Here is a 27,392-nt window from a genome sequence, read left to right as displayed (position 1 = left end):
GTGTTACTTGGTATAAGTGTATGTCTTTGTTACTTGGTGTAAGTGTGTGTCTGTGTTACTGGGTAAAAGTGTCTGTCTTTGTTACTTGGTGTCAGTGTATGTCTGTGTTACTTGGTGTAAGTGTGTGTCTTTGCTACTTGGTGTAATTGTATGTCTTTGTTACTTGGTGTCAGTGTATGTCTTTGTTACTAGGTGTAAGTGTGTGTCTGTGTTACTGGGTATCAGTGTATGTCTTTGTTACTTGGTGTATGTGTGTGTCTGTGTTACTGGGTATCAGTGTATGTGTTTGTGACTTGGTGTCAGTGCATGTCTTTGTTACTGGGTGTCAGTGTGTGTCTTTGTGACTTGGTGTCAATGTATGTCTTTGCTAGTTGGTGTAAGTGTATTTCTATGTTACTTGGTATCAGTGTATGTCTTTGTTACTTGGTGTCAGCGTATGTCAAAATAGTTGGTGTAATTGTCTGTCTTTATTACCTGGTGTCAGTGAATGTCTTTGTGACTTGGTGTCAATGTATGTCTTTTTTACTGGGTGTCAGTGTGTGTCTGTGTTACTTGGTGTCAGTGCATGTCTTTGTTGCTTGGTGTAAGTGTGTGTCTGTGTTTCTGGGTATCAGTGTATGTCTTTGTTACATGGTGTCACGGTATGTCTGTGTTACTTGGTGTAAGCGTCTGTCATTGTTACTTTGTGTAAGTGAATGTCTTTGTGACTTGGTGTCAGTGTATGTCTTTTTTACTGGGTGTCAGTGTGATTCTGTGTTACTTGGTGTCAGTGCATGTCTTTGTTGCTTGGTGTAAGTGTGTGTCTGTGTTACTGGGTATCAGTGTATGTCTTTGTTACATGGTGTCACGGTATGTCTGTGTTACTTGGTGTAAGTGTGTGTCTTTGTTACTTGGTGTGATTGTATGTCTTTGTTACTTGGTGTAAGTGTGTGTCTGTGTTACTGGGTATCAGTGCATGTCTTTGTGACTTGGTGTCAGTGCATGTCTTGGTTACTTGGTGTAAGTGTATGTCTTAGTGACTAGGTGTCAGTGTATGTCTTTTTTACTGGGTGTCAGTGTGTGTCTGTGTTACTTGGTTTCAGTGCATGTCTTTGTTGCTTGGTGTAAGTGTGTGTCTGTGTTACTGGGTATCAGTGTAAGTCTTTGTTACTTGGTGTCAGTGTATGTCTTTGTGAATTGGTGTCAGTGTATGTCTTTGTCACTGGGTGTCACTGTATGACTTTGTGACTTTGTGTCAGTGTATGTCTTTGTTACTGGGTGTCAGTTTATGTCTTTGTTACTTGGTGTCAGTGTATGTCTTTGTTACTTGGTGTCAGTGTATGTCTGTGTTACTTGGTGTAAGTGTGTGTCTTTGTTACTTGGTGTAAATGTGTGTCTGTGTCACTGGGTATCAGTGTCTGTCTTTGTTACTTGGTGTCAGTGTATGTCGTTGTTACTTGGTGTAAGTGTGTGTCTGTGTTACTTGGTATCAGTGTATGTTTTTGTTACTTGGTGTAAGTGTGTGTCTGTGTTACTGGGTAACAGTGTACGTCTTTGTTACTTGGTGTCAGCGTATGTCTGTGTTACTTGGTGTAAGTGTGTGTCTTTGTTACTTAGTGTAATTGTATGTCTTTGTTACTTGGTGTCATTGTATGTCTGTGTTACTTGGTGTAAGTGTATGTCTTTGTTTCTTGGTGTCAGTGTATGTCTTTGTGACTTGTTGTCAGTGTCTGTCTTTGTTACTGGGTGTCAGTGTCTGTCTTCGTTACTTGGTGTCAGTGTTTGTCTTTGTTACCGTTTGTCAGTGTCTGTCTTTGTGACTTGGTGTCAGTGTATGTCTGTGTTACTTGGTGTCAGTGTCTGTCTTTGTTACTTGGTTCAAGTGTGTGTCTGTGCTACTGGGTATCTGTGTATATCTTTGTTACTTGGTGTCAGTGTATGTCGTTGTTACTTGGTGTATGTGTGTGTCTGTGTTACTGGGTGTCAGTGTATGTCTTTGTTACTTGGTGTCATTGTATGTCTGTGTTGCTTTGTGTAAGTGTGTGTCTTTGTTACTTGGTGTAAGTGTATGTCTTTGTTACTTGGTGTCAGTGTATGTCTGTGTTACTTGGTGTCAGTGTATGTCTGTGTTACATTGTGGAAGTGTGTGCCTGTGTTACTGGGTATCAGTGTATGTCTTTGTGACTTGGAGTCAGAGTATGTCTTTGTTACTGGGTGTCAGTGTCTGTCTTTGTGACTTGGTGTCAGTGTGTCTCTCTGTTAGTCTTTGTTACTTTGTGTCAGTGTCTGTCTTTGTATGTCTTTGTTACTGTGAGTCAGTGTTTCTCTATGTTACTGGGTGTCAGTGTGTGTTTGTTTGTGTTACTGGGTGTCAGTGTGTGCCTGTGTTACTTGGTGTAAGTGTACGTCTTTGTTTCTTGGTGTCAGTGGATGTCTTTGTTACTTGGTGTCAGTGTTTGTCTTTGTTACTTGGTGTAATTGTGTGTCTGTGTTACTGGGTATCAGTGTATGTCTTTGTGACTTGGTGTCAGTGTATGTCTTTGTTACTGGGTGTCAGTGTATGTCTTTGGTACTTGTTGTAAGTGTGTGTCTGTGTTACTGGGTATCAGTGTATGTCTTTGTTTCTTGGTGTCAGTGTATGTCTTTGTTACATGGTGTCAGTGTATGTCTGTGTTACTTGGTGCAAGTGTGTGTCTTTGTTACTTGGTGTTATTGTATGTCTTTGTTACTTGGTGTAAGTGTGTGTCTGTGTTACTGGGTATCAGTGTATGTCTTTGTGACTTGGTGTCAGTGTATGTCTTTGTTACTGGGTGTCAGTGTATGTCTTTGTGACTTGGTGTCAGTGTGTGTCTCTGTTAGTCTTTGTTACTTGGTGTCAGTGTCTGTCTGTGTATGTCTTTGTTACTGTTTTTCACTGTTTCTCTATGTTACTGGGTGTCAGTGTGTGTCTGTTTGTGTTACTGGGTGTCAGTGTGTGTCTGTGTTACTTGGTGTAAGTGTATGTCTTTGTTTCTTGGTGTCAGTGGATGTCTTTGTTACTTGGTGTCAGTGTTTGTCTTTGGTACTTGGTGTAAGTGTGTGTCTGTGTCACTGGGTATCAGTGTATGTCTTTGTTTCTTGGTGTCTGTGTATGTCTTTGTTACTTGGTGTCAGTGTATGTCTGTGTTACTGGGTATCAGTGCATGTCTTTGTTACATGGTGTCAGTGTATGTCTGTGTTACTTGGTGTAAGTGTGTGTCTTTGTTACTTAGTGGAAGTGTGTGTCTTTGTTACTTGGTGTAATTGTATGTCTTTGTTATTTGGTATCAGTGTATGTATTTGTGACTTGGTGTCAGTGTATGTCTTTGTTACTGGGTGTCAGTGTGTGTCTTTGTGACTTGGTGTCAGTGTATGACTTTGTTACTTGGTGTAAGTGTGTGTCTGTGTTACTGGGTATCAGTGTATGTCTTTGTTACTTGGTGTATGTGTGTGTCTGTGTTACTGGGTATCAGTGTATGTCTTTGTGACTTGGTGTCAGTGTATGTCTTTGTTACTGGGTTTCAGTGTGTGTCTATGTGACTTGGTGTCAGTGTATGTCTTTGTTACTTGGTGTAAGTGAATGTCTATGTTACTGGGTATCAGTGTATGTCTTTGTTACTTGGTGTCAGTGTATTTCTTTGTTACTTGGTGTCAGTGTGTGTCTGTGTTACTGGGCATCAGTGTATGTCTTTTTACCGGGTGTCAGTGTGTGTCTGTGTCACTTGGTGTCAGTGTATGTCTTTGTTACTGTGTATCATTGTTTCTCTGTGTTACTGAGTGTCAGTGTGTGTTTGTTTGTGTTACTGGGTGTCAGTGTGTGTCTTTGTGACTTGGTGTCAGTGTATGTCTTTGTTACTTGGTGTCTGTGTGTCTATGTTACTGGGTATCAGTGTATGTCTTTGTTACTTGGTGTCAGTGTATGTCAAAATACTTGGTGTAAGTGCATGTCTTTGTTACTTGGTGTAATTGTCTGTCTTTGTTACTAGTTGTCAGTGTATGTCTGTGTTACTTGGTGTAAGTGTGTGTCTTTGTTACTTGATGTCAGTGTATGTCTGTGTTACCTGGTGTCAGTGTGTTTGTTTGTGTTACTGGGTGTCAGTGTGTGTCTGTGTTACTTGGTGTAAGTCTGTGTCTTTGTTACTTGGTGTCCGTGTGTGTCTGCGTTACTGGGTGTCAGTGTATGTCTTTGTTGCTGGGTGTCAGTGTATGTCTTTGTTACTTGGTGTAAGTTTGTGTCTTTGTTACTGTGTGTCAGTGTATGTCTGTGTTACTTGGTGTAAGTGTGTGTCTGTGTTACTAGGTATCAGTGTATGTCTTTGTGACTTGGTGTCAGTGTATGTCTTTGGTACTGGGTGTCAGTGTGTGTCTTTGTGACTTGGTGTCAGTTTATGTCTTTGTTACTTGGTGTAAGTGTGTGTCGGCGTTACTGGGTATCAGTGTATGTCTTTGTTACTTGGTGTCAGTGTATGTCTTTGTTACTGCGTGTCAGTGTGTGTCTGTGTTACTGGGTATCAGTGTATGTCTTTGCGACTTGGTATCAGTGTATGTCTTTGTGACTTGGTGTCAGTGTATGTCATTGTTACTGTATATCAGTGTTTCTCTGTGCCACTGGGTGTCAGTGTGTGTTTGTTTCTGTTACTGGGTATCAGTGTATGTCTTTGTGACTTGGTATCAGTGTATGTCTTTGCTACTGTGTGTCAGTGTGTGTCTGTGTTACTTGGTGTCATTGTATCAGTGTTTCTCTGTGTGACTGGGTGTCAGTGTGTGTTTGTTTGTGTTACTGGGTGTCAGTGACACTAGGTGTCAGTATTTAGTTTAATTTGGAGATACAGCACTGAAACAGGCCCTTCGGCCCGCCGAGTCTGTGCCGACCATCAACCACCCATTTATACTAATCCTACACTAATCCCGTATTCCTATCACATCCCCACCTATCAGCTATATATTTCCCTACCACCTTCCTATACTAGGGGCAATTTATGATTGTCAATTAACATATCAACCTGCAAGTCTTTAGCATGTGGGAGGAAACCGGAGCACCCGGAGGAAACCCACGCAGACAAGGGAGAACTTGCAAACTCCGCACCGGCAGCACCCAGAATCGAACCCTGGTCCCTGGAGCTGTGAGGCTGCGGTGCTAATCAATGCGCCAATGTGCCCCCCCTCCCCCTCCCCCCCCCCGCAGTGTGTGCCATTGTTAATTGGTGTCAGTGTGTGCCTGTGTTACTGGGCATCAGTGTATGTCTTTGTCACTTGGTGTCAGTGTATGTCTTCTTTACTGGGTGTCAGTGTGTCTCTGTGTTACTGGGTGTCAGTGTGTGGTTGTTTGTGTTAGTGGTTATCAGTGTATCTCTTTGTGACTTGGTATCAGTGTATGTCTTTGTTACTGGGTGTCAGTGTCTGTCTGTGTTACTTGGTGTAAGTGTATGTCTTTGTTACTTGGTGTCAGTGTATGTCTTTGTTACTTGGTGTAAGGTTACGTCTTTGTTACTTGGTGTAATTTTATGTCTTTGTTACCTGATGTCAGTGTGTGTCTGTGTTACTGGGTATCAGTATATGTCTTTGTGACTTGGTATCAGTGTATGGCTTTGTGACTTGGTGTCAGTGTATGTCTTTGTTACTGGGTGTCAGTGTGTGACTGTGTTAGTTGGTGTCAGTTTATGTCTTTGTTACTTGGTGTAAGTGTGTGTCTGTGTTACTGGGTATCAGTGTCTGTCTTTGTTACTTGTTGTAAGTGTGTGTCTTTGTTACTTGGTGTAATTGTATGTCTTTGTTACTTGGTGTCAGTGTATGTCTGTGTTACTTGGTGTTAGTGTATGTCTGTGTTACTTGGTGTAAGTGTGTGTCTGTGTTACTTGTTGTAAGTGTGTGTCTGTCTTCCTTGGTATCAGTGTATGTCTTTGTTACTTGGTGTCAGTATATGTCTGTGTTACCTGGTGTCAGTGTGTGTCTGTGTTACTGGGTATCAGTGCATGTCTTTGTTACTTGGTGTCAGTGTATGTCTGTGTTACTTGGTGTAAGTGTGTGTCTGTCTTACTGGGTGACAGTGTGTGTCTGTGTTACTTTGTGTGTGTGTGTCTGTGTGACTTGGTGTAAGTGTGTGTCTGTGTTACTTGGTGTAATTGTATGTCTTTGTTACTTGGTGTCAGTGTATGTCTGTGTTACTTGCTGTAAGTGTGTGTCTGTGTTACTTGGTGTCAGTGTATGTCTTTGTTACTTGGTGTCCGTGTGTGTCTTTGTTACTTGGTGTCAGTGTATGTCTTTGTTACTTGGTGTAAGGTTACGTCTTTGTTACTGGGTGTCAGTGTGTGACTGTGTTAGTTGGTGTCAGTGTATGTCTTTGTTACTTGGTGTAAGTGTGTGTCTGTGTTACTGGGTATCAGTGTATGTCATTGTTACTTGGTGTCAGTGTATGTCTGTGTTGCTTGTTGTAAGTGTGTGTCTGTGTTACCGGGTATCATTGTCTGTCTTTGTTACTTGGTGTAAGTGTGTGTCTGTGTTACTGGGTATCAGAGTATGTCTTTTTTACTTGGTTTCAGTGCATGTCTGTGTTACTTGGTGTCAGTGTGTCTCTGTGTTACTGGGTGTCAGTGTGTGGTTGTTTGTGTTAGTGGTTATCAGTGTATGTCTTTGTGACTTGGTATCAGTGTATGTCTTTGTTACTGGGTGTCAGTGTCTGTCTGTGGTACTTGGTGTCAGTGTATGTCTTTGTTACTTGGTGTCCGTGTGTGTCTGTGTTACTGGGTGTCAGTGTATGTCTTTGTTACTTGGTGTCAGTGTATGTCTTTGTTACTTGGTGTAAGGTTACGTCTTTGCTACTTGGTGTAATTGTATGTCTTTGTTACCTGATGTCAGTGTGTGTCTGTGTTACTGGGTATCAGTATATGTCTTTGTGACTTGGTATCAGTGTATGTCTTTGTGACTTGGTGTCAGTGTATGTCTTTGTTACTGGGTGTCAGTGTGTGACTGTGTTCGTTGGTGTCAGTGTATGTCTTTGTTACTTGGTGTAAGTGTGTGGCTGTGTTACTGGGTATCAGTGTATGTCATTGTTACTTGGTGTCAGTGTATGTCTGTGTTGCTTGTTGTAAGTGTGTGTCTGTGTTACCGGGTATCAGTGTCTGTCTTTGTTACTTGGTGGAAGTGTGTGTCTGTGTTACTGGGTATCAGTGTATGTCTTTTTTACTTGGTGTCAGTGCATGTCTGTGTTACTTGGTGTCAGTGTGTGTCTGTGTTACTGGGTATCAGTGTCTGTCTTTGTTACTTGGTGTAAGTGTGTGTCTGTGTTACTGGGAATCAGTGTATGTCTTTGTTACTTGTTGTCAGTGTATGTCTGTGTTACTTGGTGTCAGTGTATGTCTTTGTTACTTGGTATCAGTGTATGTCTTTGTTACTGGGTGTCAGTGTCTGTCTGTGTTACTTGGTGTCAGTGTATGTCTTTGTTACTTGGTGTCCGTGTGCGTCTGTGTTACTGGGTGTCAGTGTATGTCTTTGTTACTTGGTGTCAGTGTATGTCTTTGTTACTTGGTGTAAGGTTACGTCTTTGTTACTTGGTGTAATTGTATGTCTTTGTTACCTGATGTCAGTGTGTGTCTGTGTTACTGGGTATCAGTATATGTCTTTGTGACTTGTTATCAGGGTATGTCTTTGTTACTGGGTGTCACTGTGTGACTGTGTTAGTTGGTGTCAGTGTATGTCTTTGTTACTTGGTGTAAGTGTGTGTCTGTGTTACTGGGTATCAGTGTCTGTCTTTGTTACTTGGTGTAAGTGTGTGTCTTTGTTACTTGGTGTAATTGTATGTCTTTGTTTCTTGGTGTCAGTGTATGTCTGTGTTACTTGGTGTTAGTGTATGTCTTTGTTACTTGGTGTAAGTGTGTGTCTGTGTTACTTGTTGTAAGTGTGTGTCTGTGTTCCTGGGTATCAGTGTATGTCTTTGTTACTTGGTGTCAGTATATGTCTGTGTTACTTGGTGTAAGTGTGTGTCTGTGTTACTGGGTATCAGTGTATGTCTTTGTTACTTGGTGTCAGTGTATGTCTGTGTTGCTTGGTGTAAGTGTGTTTCTGTGTTACTGGTTGACAGTGTGTGTCTGTGTTACTTGGTGTGCGTGTGTTTGTGTGACTTGGTGTAAGTGTGTGTCTGTGTTACTTGGTGTAATTGTATGTCTTTGTTACTTGGTGTCAGTGTATGTCTGTGTTACTTGGTGTAAGTGTGTGTCTTTGTTACTTGGTGTCAGTGTATGTCTGTGTTGCTTGGTGTAAGTGTGTTTCTGTGTTACTGCGTATCAGTGTCTGTCTTTGTTACTTGGTGTAAGTGTGTGCCTGTGTTACTGGGTATCAGTGTATGTCTGTGTTGCTGGGTGTCAGTGTGTGTCTGTGTTACTTGGTGTAAGTGCGTGTCTTTGTTACTTGGTGTCCGTGTGTGTCTGTGTTACTGGGTGTCAGTGTATGTCTTTGTTACTGGGTGTCAGTGTATGTCTTTGTTACTTGGTGTAAGTGTGTGTCTGTGTTACTGGGTATCAGTGTCTGTCTTTGTTACTTGGTATAAGTGTGTGTCTGTGTTACTGGGTATCAGTGCATGTCTTTGTTACTTGGTGTCAGTATATGTCTGTGTTACTTGGTGTAAGTGTGTGTCTGTGTTACTGTGTATCAGTGCATGTCTTTGTTACTTGGTGTCAGTTTGTGTCTGTGTTACTTGGTGTAAGTGTGTGTCTGTGTTACTGGTTGACAGTGTGTGTCTGTGTTACTTGGTGTGCGTGTGTTTGTGTGACTTGGTGTAAGTGTGTGTCTGTGTTACTTGGTGTAATTGTATGTCTTTGTTACTTGGTGTCAGTGTATGTCTGTGTTACTTGGTGTAAGTGTGTGTCTTTGTTACTTGGTGTCAGTGTATATCTGTGTTACTTTGTGTAAGTGTATGTCTTTGTTACTTGGTGTCAGTGTATGTCTGTGTTACTTGGTGTAAGTGTGTGTCTGTGTTACTGGGTATCAGTGTATGTCTTTGTTACTTGGTGTCTGTGTGTGTCTGTGTTACTTGGTGTAAGTGCGTGTCTTTGTTACTTGGTGACCGTGTGTGTCTGTGTTACTGGGTGTCAGTGTATGTCTTTGTTACTGGGTGTCAGTGTATGTCTTTGTTACTTGGTGTAAGTGTGTGTCTGTGTTACTGGGTATCAGTGTCTGTCTTTGTTACTTGGTATAAGTGTGTGTCTGTGTTACTGGGTATAAGTGTCTGTCTTTGTTACTAGGTGTAAGTGTGTGTCTGTGTTACTGGGTATCAGTGTATGTCTTTGTTACTGGGTGTCAGTGTATGTCTTTGTTACTTGGTGTAAGTGTGTGTCTGTGTTACTGGGTATCAGTGTCTGTCTTTGTTACTTGGTGTAAGTGTGTGTCTGTGTGACTGGGTATCAGTGTATGTCTTTGTTATTTGGTGTCAGTGTATGTCTGTGTTACTTGGTGTAAGTATGTGTCTGTGTTACTGGGTATCAGTGTATGTCTTTGTGACTTGGTATCAGTGCATGTCTTTGTTACTGGGTGTCAGTGTGTGTCTTTGTGACTTGGTGTCAGTGTATGTCTTTGTTACTTGGTGTAAGTGTGTGTCTGTGTTACTAGGTATCAGTGTATGTCTTTGTTACTTGGTGTCAGTGTATGTCAAAATACTTGGTGAAAGTGTATGTCTTTGCTACTTGGTGTCAGTGTATGTCTGTGTTACTTTGTGTAAGTGTATGTCTTTGTTACTTGTTGTAAGTGTATGTCTTTGTTACTTGGTGTCAGTGTCTGTCTTTGTTACTTGGTGTAAGTGTGTGTCTTTGTTACTTGGTGTAAGTGTGTGTCTTTGATACTTGGTGTAATTGTATGTCTTTGTTACTTGGTGTCAGTGTATGTCTGTGTTACTTGGTGTAAGTGTATGTCTTTGTTACTTGGTGTCAGTGTATGTCTGTGTTACTTGGTGGAAGTGTGTGTCTGTGTTACTGGGTATCAGTGTATGTCTTTGTTACTTGGTGTCAGTGTATGTCTGTGCTGCTTGGTGTAAGTGTGTGTCTGTGTTACTGGGTATCATTGTCTGTCTTTGTTACTTGGTGTATGTGTGTGTCTGTGTTACTGGGAATCAGTGTATGTCTTTGTTACTTGTTGTCAGTGTATGTCTGTGTGACTTGGTGTAAGATTGTGTCTTTGTTACTTGGTGTCAGTGTGTGTCTGTGTGAATGGTGTAAGTGTGTGTCTGTGTTACTTGGTGTAATTGTATGTCTTTGTTACTTGGTGTAAGTGTGTGTCTGTGTTACTTGGTGTAAGTGTGTGTCTGTCTTCCTGGGTATCAGTGTATGTCTTTGTTACTTGGTGTCAGTGCATGTCTGTGTTACTTGGTGTAAGTGTGTGTCTGTGTTACTGGGTATCAGTGCATGTCTTTGTTACTTGGCGTCAGTGTATGTCTGTGTTGCTTGGAGTAAGTGTGTGTCTGTATTACTGGGTATCAGTGTCTGTGTTTGTTACTTGGTGTAAGTGTGTGTCTGTGTTACTGGGTATCAGTGTATGTCTGTGTTACTGGGTGTCAGTGTGTGTCTGTGTTACTTGGTGTAAGTGCGTGTCTTTGTTACTTGGTGTCCGTGTGTGTCTGTGTTACTGGGTGTCAGTGTATGTCTTTGTTACTGGGTGTCAGTGTATGTCTTTGTTACTTGGTGTAAGTGTGTGTCTGTGTTACTGGGTATCAGTGTCTGTCTTTGTTACTTGGTGTAAGTGTGTGTCTGTGTTACTGGGTATCAGTGTATGTCTTTGTTACTTGGTGTCAGTGTATGTCTGTGTTACTTGGTGTAAGTGTGTCTCTGTTTGACTGGGTATCAGTGTATGTCTTTGTGACTTGGTATCAGTGTATGTCTTTGTTACTGGGTGTCAGTGTGTGTCTTTGTGACTTGGTGTCAGTATATGTCTTTGTTACTTGGTGTCATGTCTTTGTTCCTGGGTATCAGTGTATGTCTGTGTTACTTGGTGTCAGTGGATTTCTTTGTTACTGGGTGTCAGTGTATGTCTTTGTTACTTGGTGTCAGTGTATGTCAAAATACTTGGTGTCAGTGTATGTCTTTTTTACTTGGTGTAAGTGTGCGTCTGTGTTACTGGTTTTCAGTGTATTTCTATGTTACTTGTTGTAAGTGCATGTCTTTGTTACTTGGTGTCAGTGTGTGTCTGTGTTACTGGGTATCAGTATCTGTCTGTGTTACTGTGTATCACTGCATGTCTGTGTTTCTTTGCATCAGTGCGTGTTACTGGGTGTCAGTGTGTGTCTGTGACACTAGGTGTCAGTATTTACTTTAGTTTTGAGATACAGCACTGAAACATGCCCTTGGGCCCACCGATTCTGTGCCGACCATCAACCAACAATTTATACTAATCCTACACGAATCCCATATTCCAATAAAATGCCCACCGGTCCCTATATATTTCCCGACCACCTACCTATACTAGGGGCAATTTATAATGGCCAATTAAATTACCAACCTGCAAGTCTTTGGCATGTGGGAGGAAACCGGAGCAGTCGGAGGAAACCCACGCATACACAGGGAGAACCTGCAAACTCCGCACAGGCAGTACCCAGAATCGAACCGGTTCCCTGGAGCTGTGAGGCTTCAGTGCTAACCACTGCACCACTGTGCCGCCCAGTGTGTATCTGTGTTACTGGGTGTCAGTGTATGTCTATGTTACTAGGTGTCAGTGTGTGTCTGTGTTACTGGGTGTCTGTGTGTTTGTTTGTCTTACTTGGTGTCAGTGTGTGTCTGTGTTACTTGGTGTAAGTGTGTGTTTTTGTTACTTGGTGTCCGTGTGTGTCTGTGTTACTGGGTGTCAGTGCATGTCTTTGTTACTGGGTGTCAGTGTATGTCTTTGTTAATTGGTGCAAGTGTGTGTCTGTGTTACTGGGTATCAGTGTGTGTCTTTGTTACCTGGTGTAAGTGTGTGTCTGGCTTACTGGGTATCAGTGTATGTCTTTGTTACTGGGTATCAGTGTATGTCTTTGTGACTTGGTGTCAGTGTATGTCTTTGTTACTGGGTGTCAGTGTCTGTCTTTGTGACTTGGTATCAGTGTATGTCTTTGTTACTTGGTGTAAGTGTGTGTCTGTGTTACTTGGTATCAGTGAAGGGAAGGAGGGAGAATGGGAGAGCACTAGTCATCGGGGACTCGATGGTGAGGAGTACGGACAGGCGGTTCTGTGGGCGCAGGCGAGACGCACGGATGGTTTGTTGCCTCCCTGGTGCCAGGGTCCGTGATGTTTGTGATCGCGTCTTCAGGATCCTTAAAGGGGAGGGGGAGCAGCCAGAGGTCGTGGTGCACATTGGCACCAACGACGTAGGAAGGAAGGGTGGCACAGATGTTAGAAGTGAGTTTAGGGAGTTAGGCTGGAAGCTGAAAGCTCGGACGGACAGAGTTGTTATCTCTGGTTTGTTGCCGGCGCCACGTGATAGTGAGGCTAGGAATAGGGAGAGAGCACAGCTGAACACGTGGCTGCAGGAATGGTGTAGGAGGGAGGGCTTCCAGTTCTTGGATAATTGGACTGCATTCTGGGGAAGATGGGACCTGTTCAAACAGGACGGGCTGCATCTGAACCAGAGGGGCACCAATATCCTGGGAGGGAGGTTTGCTAGTACTGTTCGGGAGGGTTTAAACTAGTTTGGGAGGGGGATGGGAACCGGACTTGTAATCCAGGGACCAGTGGGTCCACTCAGAAAGACAAAGAGTGTAGTGAGGTATTGGGGAAGGTAGCACTGTCACAGAGGACAGATGGGCACGGAGAAGGGTTAAAGTGCGTATACTTCAACGCAAGAAGCATCAGGAATAAGGTGAGTGAATTGAAGGCGTGGATGGGCACTTGGGACTACGATGTTGTGGCCATCACTGAAACGTGGATAGGTGAGGGGGAGGAATGGTTTTTGGAGGTACCTGGTTATAGATGTTTTCATAAGATTAGGAATGGTGGTAAAAGAGGTGGGGGGGTGGCATTGTTAGTTAGAAATAGTGTAACAACTGCTGAAAGAATTTTCGAGGAGGATCTGCCGACTGAGGCACTGTGGGTTGAGGTCAGGAACAGGAAAGGAGCAGTCACATTGATGGGAGTTTTCTATAGGCCCCCCAATAGCAGCAGGGAGGTGGAAGAGCAGATTGGGAAACAGATTTTGGAAAGGAGCAGAAGTCACAGGGTAGTAATTATGGGGGATTTCAACTTCCCAAATATTGATTGGCAACTCTTTAGATCGAATAGTTTGGATGGGGTAGTGTTTGTGCAGTATGTCCAGGAAGCTTTTCTGACTCAGTATGTAGACTGCCCGACCAGAGGTGAGGCAATATTGGATTTGGTACTAGGTAATGAACCAGGGCAAGTGATAGAGCTGTTGGTGGGCGAGCACTTTGGAGATAGTGATCACAATTCTGTAGCATTCACTGTGGTAATGGAGAGGGATAGGTATGTGCAACAGGGCAAGGTTTACAATTGGGGGAAGGGTAGATATGATGCTGTCAGGCAGGAACTGAGGAGCATAAGTTGGGAGCATATGCTGGCAGGGAAGGGCACGGTCGAAATGTGGAACTTTTTCAAGGAGCAGATAGTAGGGGCCATTGATAAGCATGTCCCTGTCAGACAGGGAAGGGATGGTCATGTGAGGGAACGGTGGTTGACAAGAGAGGTTGAGAGTCTTGTTAGGAAGAAGAAGGATGCGTATATAAAGTTGAGGAAAAAGGGCACAGGCATAGCTCTGGAGGGATACAAGATGGCCAGGAAGGATCTGAAGAAAGGGATTAGGAGAGCTAAGAGAGGGCATGAAAAATGCTTGGCGGGTAGGATAAAAGAAAACCCCAAGGCCTTTTACGCGTATGTCAGAAATATGAGGATGACTAGGGGGACCATAGGTCCGGTCAAGGACAATAGCGGGAGACTGTGTGTTGAGCCGGAAGAGATAAGTGAGGTTTTGAATGAGTACTTCTCTTCGGTATTTACGAATGAGAAGGGGTGTATTACTGAATAGGACGGTGTGAAACAGACTGGTAAGCTCGAGGAAGTGCTCGTTAGGAGGGAAGATGTGTTGGGGTTTTTGAATAACTTGAAGATAGACAAGTCTCCCGGGCCTGACGGGGTATATCCAAGGATGTTATGGGAAGCAAGGGATGAAATTGCAGAGCCGCTGGCAATGATCTTTTCATCTTCTCTGCTGACGGGGGTGGTACCAGGTGATTGGAGGGTGGCAAATGTTGTGCCCCTGTTCAAGAAAGGGAATAGGAACAACCCTGGGAATTACAGGCCAGTTAGTCTTACTTCGGTGGTAGGCAAGTTGATGGAAAAGGTGCTGAGGGATAGGATTTCTGAGCATCTGGAAAGACACTGCTTGATTCGGGACAGTCAGCACGGTTTTGTGAGGGGTAGGTCTTGCCTCACAAGCCTGATTGAATTCTTTGAGCAGGTGACCAAGCAAGTGGATGAGGGTAAACCAGTGGATGTGGTGTACATGGATTTTAGTAAGGCATTTGATAAGGTCCCCCGTGGTAGACTTATGGAGAAAGTCAGGAGGCATGGGATAGTGGGGAATGTGGCCAGTTGGATTAAGAATTGGCTAACTGATAGAAGGCAGAGAGTGGTCTTAGATGGTAAATACTCAGCCTGGAGCCCAGTTACCAGTGGCGTGCCGCAGGGATCAGTTCTGGGTCCTCTCCTGTTTGTGATTTTTATTAACGACTTGGATGAGGAAGTCGAAGGGTGGGTCAGTAAATTTGCAGATGATACAAAGGTTGGTGGAGTTGTGGATACCGAGGAGGGCTATTGTCGTCTGCAAAGGGACTTGGATAGGTTGCAGTGCTGGGCTGAAAAGTGGCAGATGGAGTTTAACCCTGAAAAGTGTGAGGTCGTCCATTTTGGAAGGACAAACATGAATGCAAAATACTGGGTTAACGGTAGGGTTCTTGGGCATGTGGAGGAGCAGAGAGACCTTGGGGTCTATGTGCATAGATCATTGAAAGTTGCAACTCAAGTGGATAGGGCTGTGAAGAAGGCATATGGGGTGTTAGCGTTCATTAGCAGAGGGATTGAATTTAAGAGCCGTGAGGTGATGATGCAGCTGTACAGGACCTTGGTAAGGCCTCATTTGGAGTACTGTGTGCAGTTCTGGTCGCCTCATTTTAGGAAGGATGTGGAAGCCTTGGAGAGGGTGCAGAGGAGATTTACCAGGATGTTGCCTGGAATGGAGAATAAGTCTTACGAGGAAAGGCTGAACATTCTAGGCCTCTTCTCATTAGAAAGGAGAAGGATGAGGGGTGACATGATAGAGGTTTATAAGATGATCAGGGGAATAGATAGGGTAGACAGTCAGAAACTTTTTCCCCGGGTGGAGCAAAGCGTTACAAGGGGTCATAAATTTAAGGTGAAGGGTGGGAGATATAAGGGGGATGTCAGGGGAAGGTTCTTTACCCAGAGAGTGGTCGAGGCATGGAATGCCTTGCCCGGGGAAGTTGTTGAGTCAGAAACTTTAGGGACTTTCAAAAGGCTTTTGGATAGGTATATGGATAAAGGAGAATGATGGGGTATAGATTAAATTGTCCTTGACAGAGGACAAAGGATCGGCACAACATTGTGGGCCGAAGGGCCTGTTCTGTGCTGTATGTTCTATGTTCTATGTTCTATGTATATGTCTTTGTTAATTGGTGTAAGCGTATGTCAAAATACTTGGTGTAAGTGTATGTCTGTGTTACTTGGTGTAAGTGTATGTCTTTGTTACTTGGTGTAAGTGAGCGTCTGTGTTACTGGGTATCAGTGTATGTCTTTGTTACTGGGTATCAGTGTATGTCTTTGAGACTTGGTGTCAGTGTATGTCTTTGTTACTTGGTGTAAGTGTGCGTCTGTGTTACTGGGTATCAGGGTATGACATTGTTACTGGGCATCAGTGTATGTCTTTGTGACTTGGTGTCAGTGTATGTCTTTGTTACTGGGTGTCAGTGTGTGTCTTTGTGACATGGTATCAGTGTATGTCTTTGTTACTTGGTGTAATTGTCTGGCTCTGTTACTGGGTGTAAGTGCATGTCTTTGTTACTGGGTGTCAGTGTGTGTCTGTGTTACTGGGTATCGGTGTATGTCTTTGTGACTTGGTATCAGTGTATGTCTTTGTTACTGGGTGTCAGTGTGTGTCTGTGTTCCTGGGTATCAGTGTATGTCTTTGTGACTTGGTGTCAGTGTATGTCTTTGTTACTGGGTGTCGGTGTGTATCTTTGTGACTTGGTGTCAGTGTATGTCTTTGTTACTTGGTGTAAGTGTGTGTCTGTGATACTGGGTATCAGTGTATGTCTTTGTTACTTGGTGTCAGTTTATGTCTTTGTTACTTGGTGTAAGTGTATGTCTTTGTTACTTGGTGTCAGTGTATGTGTTTGTGACTTGTTGTCAGTGGATGTCTTTGTTACTGGGTTTCAGTGTATGTCTTTGTTAATTGGTGTAAGTGTATGTCAAAATACTTGGTGTAAGTGTATGTCTGTGTTACTTGGTGTAAGTGTATGTCTTTGTTATTTGGTGTAAGTGAGCGTCTGTGTTACTGGGTATCAGTGTATGTCTTTGTTACTGGGTATCAGTGTATGTCTTTGAGACTTGGTGTCAGTGTATGTCTTTGTTACTTGGTGTAAGTGTGCGTCTGTGTTACTGGGTATCAGTGTATGACATTGTTACTGGGCATCAGTGTATGTCTTTGTGACTTGGTGTCAGTGTATGTCTTTGTTACTGGGAGTCAGTGTGTGTCTTTGTGACTTGGTGTCAGTGTATGTCTTTGTTACTTGGTGTAAGTGTGTGTCTGTGTTACTGGGTATCAGTGTATGTCTTTGATACTTGGTGTCAGTGTATGTCTTTTTTACTGGGTGTCAGTGTATGTCTTTGTTACTTGCTGTCAGTGTACGTCTTTGTTACTTGGTGGAAGTGTATGTCAAAATACTTGGTGTAAGTGTATGTCTGTGTTACTTGGTGTAAGTGTATGTCTTTGTTACTTGGTGTAAGTGTGCGTCTGTGTTACTGGGTATCAGTGTATGCCTTTGTTACTTGGTGTCAGTGTATGTCTTTGTTACATTTTGTATGTGTGTATCTGTGTTACTGGGTATCAGTGTATGTCTTTGTTACTGGGTATCTGTGTATGTGTTTGTGACTTGTTGTCAGTGGATGTGTTTGTTACTGGGTGTCAGTGTATGTCTTTGTTATGTGGTGTAAGTGTGCGTCTGTGTTACTGGGTATCAGTGTATGCCTTTGTTACTTGGTGTCAGTGTATGTCTTTGTTACATTTTGTATGTGTGTATCTGTGTTACTGGGTATCAGTGTATGTCTTTGTTACTGGGTATCTGTGTATGTCTTTGTGACTTGGTGTCAGTGTATGTCTTTGTTACTGGGTGTCAGTGTGTGTCTTTGTGACTTGGTGTCAGTTTATGTCTTTGATACTTAGTGTCAGTGTATGTCAAAATTCTTGGTGTAAGTGTATGTCTTTGTTACTTGGTGTAATTGTCTGTCTCTGTTACTTCGTGTAAGTGTATGTCTTTTTTACTTGGTGTCAGTGTTTGTGTTTCTGACTTGGTGTCATTGTATGTCTTAGTTACTGGGTGTCAGTGTATGTCTTTGTTACTTGGTGTCAGTTTATGTCTTTGTTACTTGGTGTAAGTGTATGTCTTTGTTACTTGGTGTCAGTTTATGTCTTTGTTACTTGGTGTAAGTGTATGTCTTTGTTACTTCGTGTCAGTGTATGTGTTTGTGACTTGTTGTCAGTGGATGTCTTTGTTACTGGGTGTCAGTGTATGTCTTTGTTAATTGGTGTAAGTGTATGTCAAAATACTTGGTGTAAGTGTATGTCTGTGTTACTTGGTGTAAGTGTATGTCTTTGTTACTTGGTGTATGTGTGCGTCTGTGTTACTGGGTATCAGTGTATGTCTTTGTTACTTGGTGTCAGTTTATGTCTTTGTTACTTGGTGTAAGTGTATGTCTTTGTTACTTAGTGTCAGTGTATGTGTTTGTGACTTGTTGTCAGTGGATGTCTTTGTTACTGAGTGTCAGTGTATGTCTTTGTTAATTGGTGTAAGTGTATGTCAAAATACTTGGTGTAAGTGTATGTCTGTGTTACTTGGTGTAAGTGTATGTCTTTGTTACTTGGTATAAGTGTGCGTCTGTGTTACTGGGTATCAGTGTATGTCTTTGTTACTGGGTATCAGTGTATGTCTTTGAGACTTGGTGTCAGTGTATGTCTTTGTTACTTGGTGTAAGTGTGCGTCTGTGTTACTGGGTATCAGTGTATGACATTGTTACTGGGCATCAGTGTATGTCTTTGTGACTTGGTGTCAGTGTATGTCTTTGTTACTGGGAGTCAGTGTGTGTCTTTGTGACTTGGTGTCAGTGTATGTCTTTGTTACGTGGTGTAAGTGTGCGTCTGTTTTACTGGGTATCAGTGTATGTCTTTGTTACTTGGTGTCAGTTTATGTCTTTGTTACTTGGTGTAAGTGTATGTCTTTGTTACTTGGTGTCAGTGTATGTGTTTGTGACTTGTTGTCAGTGGATGTCTTTGTTACTGGGTGTCAGTGTATGTCTTTGTTAATTGGAGTAAGTGTATGTCAAAATACTTGGTGTAAGTGTATGTCTGTGTTACTTGGTGTAAGTGTATGTCTTTGTTACTTGGTGTAAGTGTGCGTCTGTGTTACTGGGTATCAGTGTATGTCTTTGTTACTGGGTATCAGTGTATGTCTTTGAGACTTGGTGTCAGTGTATGTCTTTGTTACTTGGTGTAAGTGTGCGTCTGTGTTACTGGGTATCAGTGTATGACATTGTTACTGGGCATCAGTGTATGTCTTTGTGACTTGGTGTAAGTGTGCGTCTGTGTTACTGGGTATCAGTGTATGTCTTTGTTACTGGGAGTCAGTGTGTGTCTTTGTGACTTGGTGTCAGTGTATGTCTTTGTTACTTGGTGTAAGTGTGTGTCTGTGTTACTGGGTATCAGTGTATGTCTTTGATACTTGGTGTCAGTGTATGTCTTTTTTACTGGGTGTCACTGTGTGTCTTGGTGACTTGGTGCCAGTGTACGTCTTTGTTACTTGGTGTCAGTGTGTGTCTGTGTTACTGGGTATCAGTGTATGTCTTTGTTACTTGCTGTCAGTGTACGTCTTTGTTACTTGGTGGAAGTGTATGTCAAAATACTTGGTGTAAGTGTATGTCTGTGTTACTTGGTGTAAGTGTATGTCTTTGTGACTTGGTGCAAGTGTGCGTCTGTGTTACTGGGTATCAGTGTATGCCTTTGTTACTTGGTGTCAGTGTATGTCTTTGTTACATTTTGTATGTGTGTATCTGTGTTACTGGGTATCAGTGTATGTCTTTGTTACTGGGTATCTGTGTATGTGTTTGTGACTTGTTGTCAGTGGATGTGTTTGTTACTGGGTGTCAGTGTATGTCTTTGTTACGTGGTGTAAGTGTGCGTCTGTGTTACTGGGTATCAGTGTATGCCTTTGTTACTTGGTGTCAGTGTATGTCTTTGTTACATTTTGTATGTGTGTATCTGTGTTACTGGGTATCAGTGTATGTCTTTGTTACTGGGCATCTGTGTATGTCTTTGTGACTTGGTGTCAGTGTATGTCTTTGATTCTTAGTGTCAGTGTATGTCAAAATTCTTGGTGTAAGTGTATGTGTTTGTTACTTGGTGTAATTGTCTGTCTCTGTTACTTCGTGTAAGTGTATGTCTTTTTTAGTTGGTGTCAGTGTTTGTGTTTGTGACTTGGTGTCATTGTATGTCTTAGTTACTGGGTGTCAGTGTATGTCTTTGTTACTTGGTGTCAGTTAATGTCTTTGTTACTTGATGTAAGTGTATGTCTTTGTTACTTGGTGTCAGTGTATGTGTTTGTGACTTGTTGTCAGTGGATGTCTTTGTTACTGGGTGTCAGTGTATGTCTTTGTTACGAGGTGTAAGTGTGCGTCTGTTTTACTGGGTATCAGTGTATGCCTTTGTTACTTGGTGTCAGTGGATGTCTTTGTTACTTGTTGTATGTGTGTGTCTGTGTTACTGGGTATCAGTGTATGTCTTTGTTACCGGGTATCAGTGTATGTCTTTGTGGCTTGGTGTCAGTGTATGTCTTTGTTACTGGGTGTCAGTGTGTGTCTTTGTGAATTGGTGCCAGTGTACGTCTTTGTTACTTGGTGTAAGTGTGTGTCTGTGTTACTGGGTATCAGTGTATGTCTTTGTTACTTGGTGTAAGTGTATGTCAAAATACTTGGTGTAAGTGTATTTCTGTGTTACTTGGTGTAAGTGTATGTCTTTGTTACTTGGTGTAAGTGTGCGTCTGTGTTACTGGGTATCTGTGTATGTCTTTGTTACTTGGTGTCAGTGTATGTCTTTGTTACTTGGTGTAAGTGTGTGCCTGTGTTACTGGGGGTCAGTGTATGTCTGTGTTACTGGGGGTCATTGTGTGTTTCTAACTGGGTGTCAGAGTGTGTCTGTTTTACTGGGTATCAATGTATGTCTTTGTTACTGGGTGTAAGTGTATGTCTTTGTTACTTGGTGACAGTGTATGTGTTTGTGACTTGGTGTCATTGTATTTCTTAGTTACTGCGTGTCAGTGTATGTCTTTGTTACTTGGTGCAAGTGTTTGTCAAAATACTAGGTGTAAGTGTATGTCTTTGTTACTTGGTGTAATTGTCTGTCTTTGTTACTTGGTGTAAGTGTATGTCTTTGTTACTTGGTGTCAGTGTATGTCTGTGTTACTTGGTGTAAGTATGTGTCCTTGTTACTTGGTGTAAGTGTATGTCTTTGTTACTTGGTGTAAGTGTGCGTCTGTGTTACTGGGTATCAGTGTATGTCTTTGTGACTTTGTGTCAGTGTATGTCTTTGTTCCTGGGTGTCAGTGTGTGTCTTTGTGACTTGGTGTCAGTGTATGTCTTTGTACTTGGTGTAAGTGTGTGCCTGTGTTACTGGGGGTCAGTGTATGTCTGTGTTACTGGGGGTCATTGTGTGTTTCTAACTGAGTGTCAGTGTGTGTCTGTTTTACTGGGTATCAATGTATGTCTTTGTTACTGGGTGCAAGTGTATGTCTTTGTTACTTGGTGACAGTGTCTGTGTTTGTGACTTGGTGTCATTGTATTTCTTAGTTACTGGGTGTCAGTGTATGTCTTTGTTACTTGGTGTAAGTGTTTGTCAAAATACTAGGTGTAAGTGTATGTCTTTGTTACTTGGTGTAATTGTCTGTCTTTGTTACTTGGTGTAAGTGTATGTCTTTGTTACTTGGTGTCAGTGTATGTATTTGTTTCTTGGTGTAAGTGTATGTCTTTGTTACTTTGTGTAAGTGTGCGTCTGTGTTACTGGGTATCAGTGTATGCCTTTGTTATTTGGTGTCATTGTATGTCTTTGTTACTTGGTACAAGTGTGCGTATGTGTTACTGGGTATCCGTGTACGTCTTTTTTACTTGGTGTCAGTGTATGTCTTTGTTACTTGGTGTAAGTGTGTGTCTGTGTTACTGGGGGTCAGTGTGTGTCTGTGTTACTGGGTGTCAGTGGATGTCTTTGTTACTGGGTGTCACTGTATGTCTTTGTTACTTGGTGTCAGTGTATGTCTTTGTTACTTGGTGTAAGTGGGTGTCTTTGTTACTGGGTATCAGTGTGTGTCTTTGTTACTTGGTGTATGTGTGTGTCTGTCTTACTGGGTATCAGTGTATGTCTTTGTTACTGGGTATCAGTGTATGTCTTTGTGACTTGGTGTCAGTGTATGTCTTTGTTACTGGTGTCAGTGTCTGTCTTTGTGACTTGGTGTCAGTGTATGTCTTTGTTACATGGTGTCAGTGTATGTCTTTGTTACTTGGTGTAAGTGTGTGTCTGTCTTACTGGGTATCAGTGTATGTCTTTGTTACTGGGTATCAGTGTATGTCTTTGTGACTTGGTGTCAGTGTATGGCTTTGTTACTGGGTGTCAGTGTCTGTCTTTGTGACTTGGTGTCAGTGTATGTCTTTGTTACTTGGTGTAAGTGTGTGTATGTGTTACTGGGGGTCAGTGTGTGTCTGTGTTACTGGGTGTCAGTGGATGTCTTTGTTACTGGGTGTCAGTGTATGTCTTTGTTACTTGGTGTCAGTGTATGTCTTTGTTACTTGGTGTAAGTGGGTGTCTGTGTTACTGGGTATCAGTGTGTGTCTTTGTTACTTGGTGTATGTGTGTGTCTGTCTTACTGGGTATCAGTGTATGTCTTTGTTACTGGGTATCAGTGTATGTCTTTGTGACTTGGTGTCAGTGTATGTCTTTGTTACTGGGTGTCAGTGTCTGTCTTTGTGACTTGGTGTCAGTGTATGTCTTTGTTACATGGTGTCAGTGTATGTCTTTGTTACTTGGTGTAAGTGTGTGTCTGTCTTACTGGGTATCAGTGTATGTCTTTGTTACTGGGTATCAGTGTATGTCTTTGTGACTTGGTGTCAGTGTATGGCTTTGTTACTGGGTGTCAGTGTCTGTCTTTGTGACTTGGTGTCAGTGTATGTCTTTGTTACTTGGTGTAAGTGTGTGTCTGTGTTACTGGGTGTCAGTGTGTGTCTCTGTGACTTGGTGTCAGTGTATGACTTTGTTACTTGGTGTAAGTGTGTGTCTGTGTTACTTGGTGTAATTGTCTGTCTCTGTTACTTGGTGTAAGTGTATGTCTTTGTTACTGGGTGTCAGTGTCTGTCTTTGTGACTTGGTGTCAGTGTATGTCTTTGTTACTTGGTGCAAGTGTGTGTCTGTGTTACTGGGTATCAGTGTATGTCTTTGTGACTTGGTATCAGTGTATGTCTTTGTTACTGGGTGTCAGTGTGTGTCTGTGTTACTGGGTATTAGTGTATGTCTTTGTTACTTGGTATCAGTGTATGTCTTTGTTACTGGGTGTCAGTGTGTGTCTGTGTTACTGGGGTTCAGTGTGTGTCTGTGTTACTGGGTGTCAGTGCATGTCTTTGTTACTGGGTGTCAGTGTATGTCTTTGTTACTTGGTGTCAGTGTATGTCTTTGTTAAATGGTGTAAGTGGGTGTCTGTGTTACTGGGTATCAGTGTGTGACTTTGTTACTTGGTGTATGTGTGTGTCTGTCTTACTGGGTATCAGTGTATGTCTTTGTTACTGGGTATCAGTGTATGTCTTTGTGACTTGGTGTCAGTGTATGTCTTTGTTACTTGGTGTCAGTGTATGTCTTTGTTACTTGGTGCAAGTGTGTGTCTGTGTTACTGGGGTTCAGTGTGTGTCTGTGTTACTGGGTGTCAGTGCATGTCTTTGTTACTGGGTGTCAGTGTATGTCTTTGTTACTTGGTGTCAGTGTATGTCTTTGTTAAATGGTGTAAGTGGGTGTCTGTGTTACTGGGTATCAGTGTGTGTCTTTGTTACTTGGTGTATGTGTGTGTCTGTCTTACTGGGTATCAGTGTATGTCTTTGTTACTGGGTATCAGTGCATGTCTTTGTGACTTGGTGTCAGTGTATGTCTTTGTTACTTGGTGTCAGTGTCTGTCTTTGTTATTTGGTGTATGTGGGTGTCTGTGTTACTGGGTATCAGTGTGTGTCTTTGTTACTTGGTGTATGTGTGTGTCTGTCTTACTGGGTATCAGTGTATGTCTTTGTTACTGGGTATCAGTGTATGTCTTTGTGACTTGGTGTCAGTGTATGTCTTTGTTACTGGGTGTCAGTGTCTGTCTTTGTGACTTGGTGTCAGTGTATGTCTTTGTTACTTGGTGTCAGTGTATGTCTTTGTTACTTGGTGTAAGTGTGTGTCTGTCTTACTGGGTATCAGTGTATGTCTTTGTTACTGGGTATCAGTGTATGTCTTTGTGACTTGGTGTCAGCGTATGTCTTTGTTACTGGGTGTCAGTGTCTGTCTTTGTGACTTGGTGTCTGTGTATGTCTTTGTTACTTGGTGTAAGTGTGTGTCTGTGTTACTGGGTGTCAGTGTGTGTCTCTGTGACTTGGTGTCAGTGTATGACTTTGTTACTCGGTGTAAGTGTGTGTCTGTGTTACTTGGTGTAATTGTCTGTCTCTGTTACTTGGTTTAAGTGTATGTCTTTGTTACTGGGTGTCAGTGTCTGTCTTTGTGACTTGGTGTCAGTGTATGTCTTTGTTACTTGGTGCAAGTGTGTGTCTGTGTTACTGGGTATCAGTGTATGTCTTTGTGACTTGGTATCAGTGTATGTCTTTGTCACTGGGTGTCAGTGTGTGTCTGTGTTACTGGGTATTAGTGTATGTCTTTGTTACTTGGTATCAGTGTATGTCTTTGTTACTGGGTGTCAGTGTGTGTCTTTGTTCCTGGGTATCAGTGTATGTCTTTGTGACTTGGTGTCAGTGTATGTCTTTGTTACTGGGTGTCGGTGTGTGTCTTTGTGACTTGGTGGTCAGTGTATGTCTTTGTTACTTGGTGTAAGTGTGTGTCTGTGATACTGGGTATCAGTGTATGTCTGTGTTACTTGGTGTAAGTATGTGTCTTTGTTAATTGGTGTAAGTGTATGTATTTGTTGCTTGGTGTAAGTGTATGTCTTTGTTACTTTGTGGAAGTGTGCGTCTGTGTTACTGGGTATCAGTGTATGTCTTTGTTACTTGGTTTCATTGTATGTCTTTGTTACTTGGTATAAGTGTGCGTAAGTGTTACTGGGTATCAGTGTATGTCATTTTTACTTGGTGTCAGTGTATGTCTTTGTTACTTGGTGCAAGTGTGTGTCTGTGTTACTGGGGGTCAGTGTGTGTCTGTGTTACTGGGTGTCAGTGCATGTCTTTGTTACTGGGTGTCATTGTATGTCTTTGTTACTTGGTGTCAGTGTATGTCTTTGTTACTTGGTGTAAGTGGGTGTCTGTGTTACTGGGTATCAGTGTGTGTCTTTGTTACTTGGTGTATGTGTGTGTCTGTCTTACTGGGTATCAGTGTATGTCTTTGTTACTGTGTATCAGTGTATGTCTTTGTGACTTGGTGTCAGTGTATGTCTTTGTTACTGGGTGTCAGTGACTGTCTTTGTGACTTGGTGTCAGTGTATGTCTTTGTTACTTGGTGTCAGTGTATGTCTTTGTTACTTGGTGTAAGTGGGTGTCTGTGTTACTGGGTATCAGTGTGTGTCTTTGTTACTTGGTGTATGTGTGTGTCTGTCTTACTGGGTATCAGTGTATGTCTTTGTTACTGGGTATCACTGTATGTCTTTGTGACTTGGTGTCAGTGTATGTCTTTGTTACTTGGTGTCAGTGTATGTCTTTGTTACTTGGTGCAAGTGTGTGTCTGTGTTACTGGTGTTCAGTGTGTGTCTGTGTTACTGGGTGTCAGTGCATGTCTTTGTTACTGGGTGTCAGTGTATGTCTTTGTTACTTGGTGTCAGTGTATGTCTTTGTTAAATGGTGTAAGTGGGTGTCTGTGTTACTGGGTATCAGTGTGTGTCTTTGTTACTTGGTGTATGTGTGTGTCTGTCTTACTGGGTATCAGTGTATGTCTTTGTTACTGGGTATCAGTGCATGTCTTTGTGACTTGGTGTCAGTGTATGTCTTTGTTACTTGGTGTCAGTGTCTGTCTTTGTTATTTGGTGTATGTGGGTGTCTGTGTTACTGGGTATCAGTGTGTGTCTTTGTTACTTGGTGTATGTGTGTGTCTGTCTTACTGGGTATCAGTGTATGTCTTTGTTACTGGGTATCAGTGTATGTCTTTGTGACTTGGTGTCAGTGTATGTCTTTGTTACTGGGTGTCAGTGTCTGTCTTTGTGACTTGGTGTCAGTGTATGTCTTTGTTACTTGGTGTCAGTGTATGTCTTTGTTACTTGTTGTAAGTGTGTGTCTGTCTTACTGGGTATCAGTGTATGTCTTTGTTACTGGGTATCAGTGTATGTCTTTGTGACTTGGTGTCAGTGTATGTCTTTGTTACTGGGTGTCAGTGTCTGTCTTTGTGACTTGGTGTCAGTGTATGTCTTTGTTACTTGGTGTCAGTGTATGTCTTTGTTACTTGGTGTAAGTGTGTGTCTGTGTTACTGGGTGTCAGTGACTGTCTTTGTGACTTGGTGTCAGTGTATGTCTTTGTTACTTGGTGTCAGTGTATGTCTTTGTTACTTGGTGTAAGTGGGTGTCTGTGTTACTGGGTATCAGTGTTTTTCTTTGTTACTTGGTGTATGTGTGTGTCTGTCTTACTGGGTATCAGTGTATGTCTTTGATACTGGGTATCAGTGTATGTCTTTGTGACTTGGTGTCAGTGTATGTCTTTGTTACTGGGTGTCAGTGTCTGTCTTTGTGACTTGGTGTCAGTGTATGTCTTTGTTACTTGGTGTCAGTGTATGTCTTTGTTTCTTGGTGTAAGTGTGTGTCTGTCTTACTGGGTATCAGTGTATGTCTTTGTTACTGGGTATCAGTGTATGTCTTTGTGACTTGGTGTCAGTGTATGTCTTTGTTACTGGGTGTCAGTGTCTGTCTTTGTGACTTGGTGTCAGTGTATGTCTTTGATACTTGGTGTAAGTGTGTGTCTTTGTTACTGGGTGTCAGTGTGTGTCTCTGTGACTTGGTGTCAGTGTATGTCTTTGTTACTTGGTGTAAGTGTGTGTCTGTGTTACTTGGTGTAATTGTCTGTCTCTGTTACTTGGTGTAAGTGTATGTCTTTGTTACTGGGTGTCAGTGTCTGTCTTTGTGACTTGGTGTCAGTGTATGTCTTTGTTACTTGGTGCAAGTGTGTGTCTGTGTTACTGGGTATCAGTGTATGTCTTTGTGACTTGGTATCAGTGTATGTCTTTGTTACTGGGTGTCAGTGCGTGTCTGTGTTACTGGCTATTACTGTATGTCTTTGTTACTTGGTATCAGTGTAAGTCTTTGTTACTGGGTGTCAGTGTGTGTCTGTGTTCCTGGGTATCAGTGTATGTCTTTGTGACTTGGTGTCAGTGTATGTCTTTGTTACTGGGTGTCGGTGTGTGTCTTTGTGACTTGGTGTCAGTTTATGTCTTTGTTACTTGCTATCAGTGTATGTCTTTGTTACTTGGTGTAAGTGTGTGTCTGTGATACTGGGTATCAGTGTATGTCTTTGTTACTTGGTGTCAGTTTATGTCTTTGTTACTTGGTGCAAGTGTATGTCTTTGTTACTTGGTGTCAGTGTATGTGTTTGTGACTTGTTGTCAGTGGATGTCTTTGTTACTGGGTGATTGTGTATGTCTTTGTTACTTGTTGTAAGTGTATGTGAAAATACTTGGTGTAAGTGTATGTCTGTGTTACTTGGTGTAAGTGTATGTCTTTTTTACTTGGTGTAAGTGTGCGTCTGTGTTACTGGGTATCAGTGTATGTCTTTGTTACTGGGTATCAGTGTATGTCTTTGTGACTTGGTGTCAGTGTATGTCTTTGTTACTGGCTGTCAGTGTGTGTCTTTGTGAATTGGTGTCAATGTATGTCTTTGTTACTTGGTGTAAGTGTGTGTCTGTATTACTGGGTATCCGTGTATGTCTTTGATACTTCGTG

Source organism: Heterodontus francisci, unplaced genomic scaffold (assembly GCF_036365525.1).
Source record: "Heterodontus francisci isolate sHetFra1 unplaced genomic scaffold, sHetFra1.hap1 HAP1_SCAFFOLD_56, whole genome shotgun sequence".
NCBI lineage: Eukaryota > Metazoa > Chordata > Chondrichthyes > Heterodontiformes > Heterodontidae > Heterodontus > Heterodontus francisci.
This window is presented reverse-complemented; position numbering follows the sequence as displayed.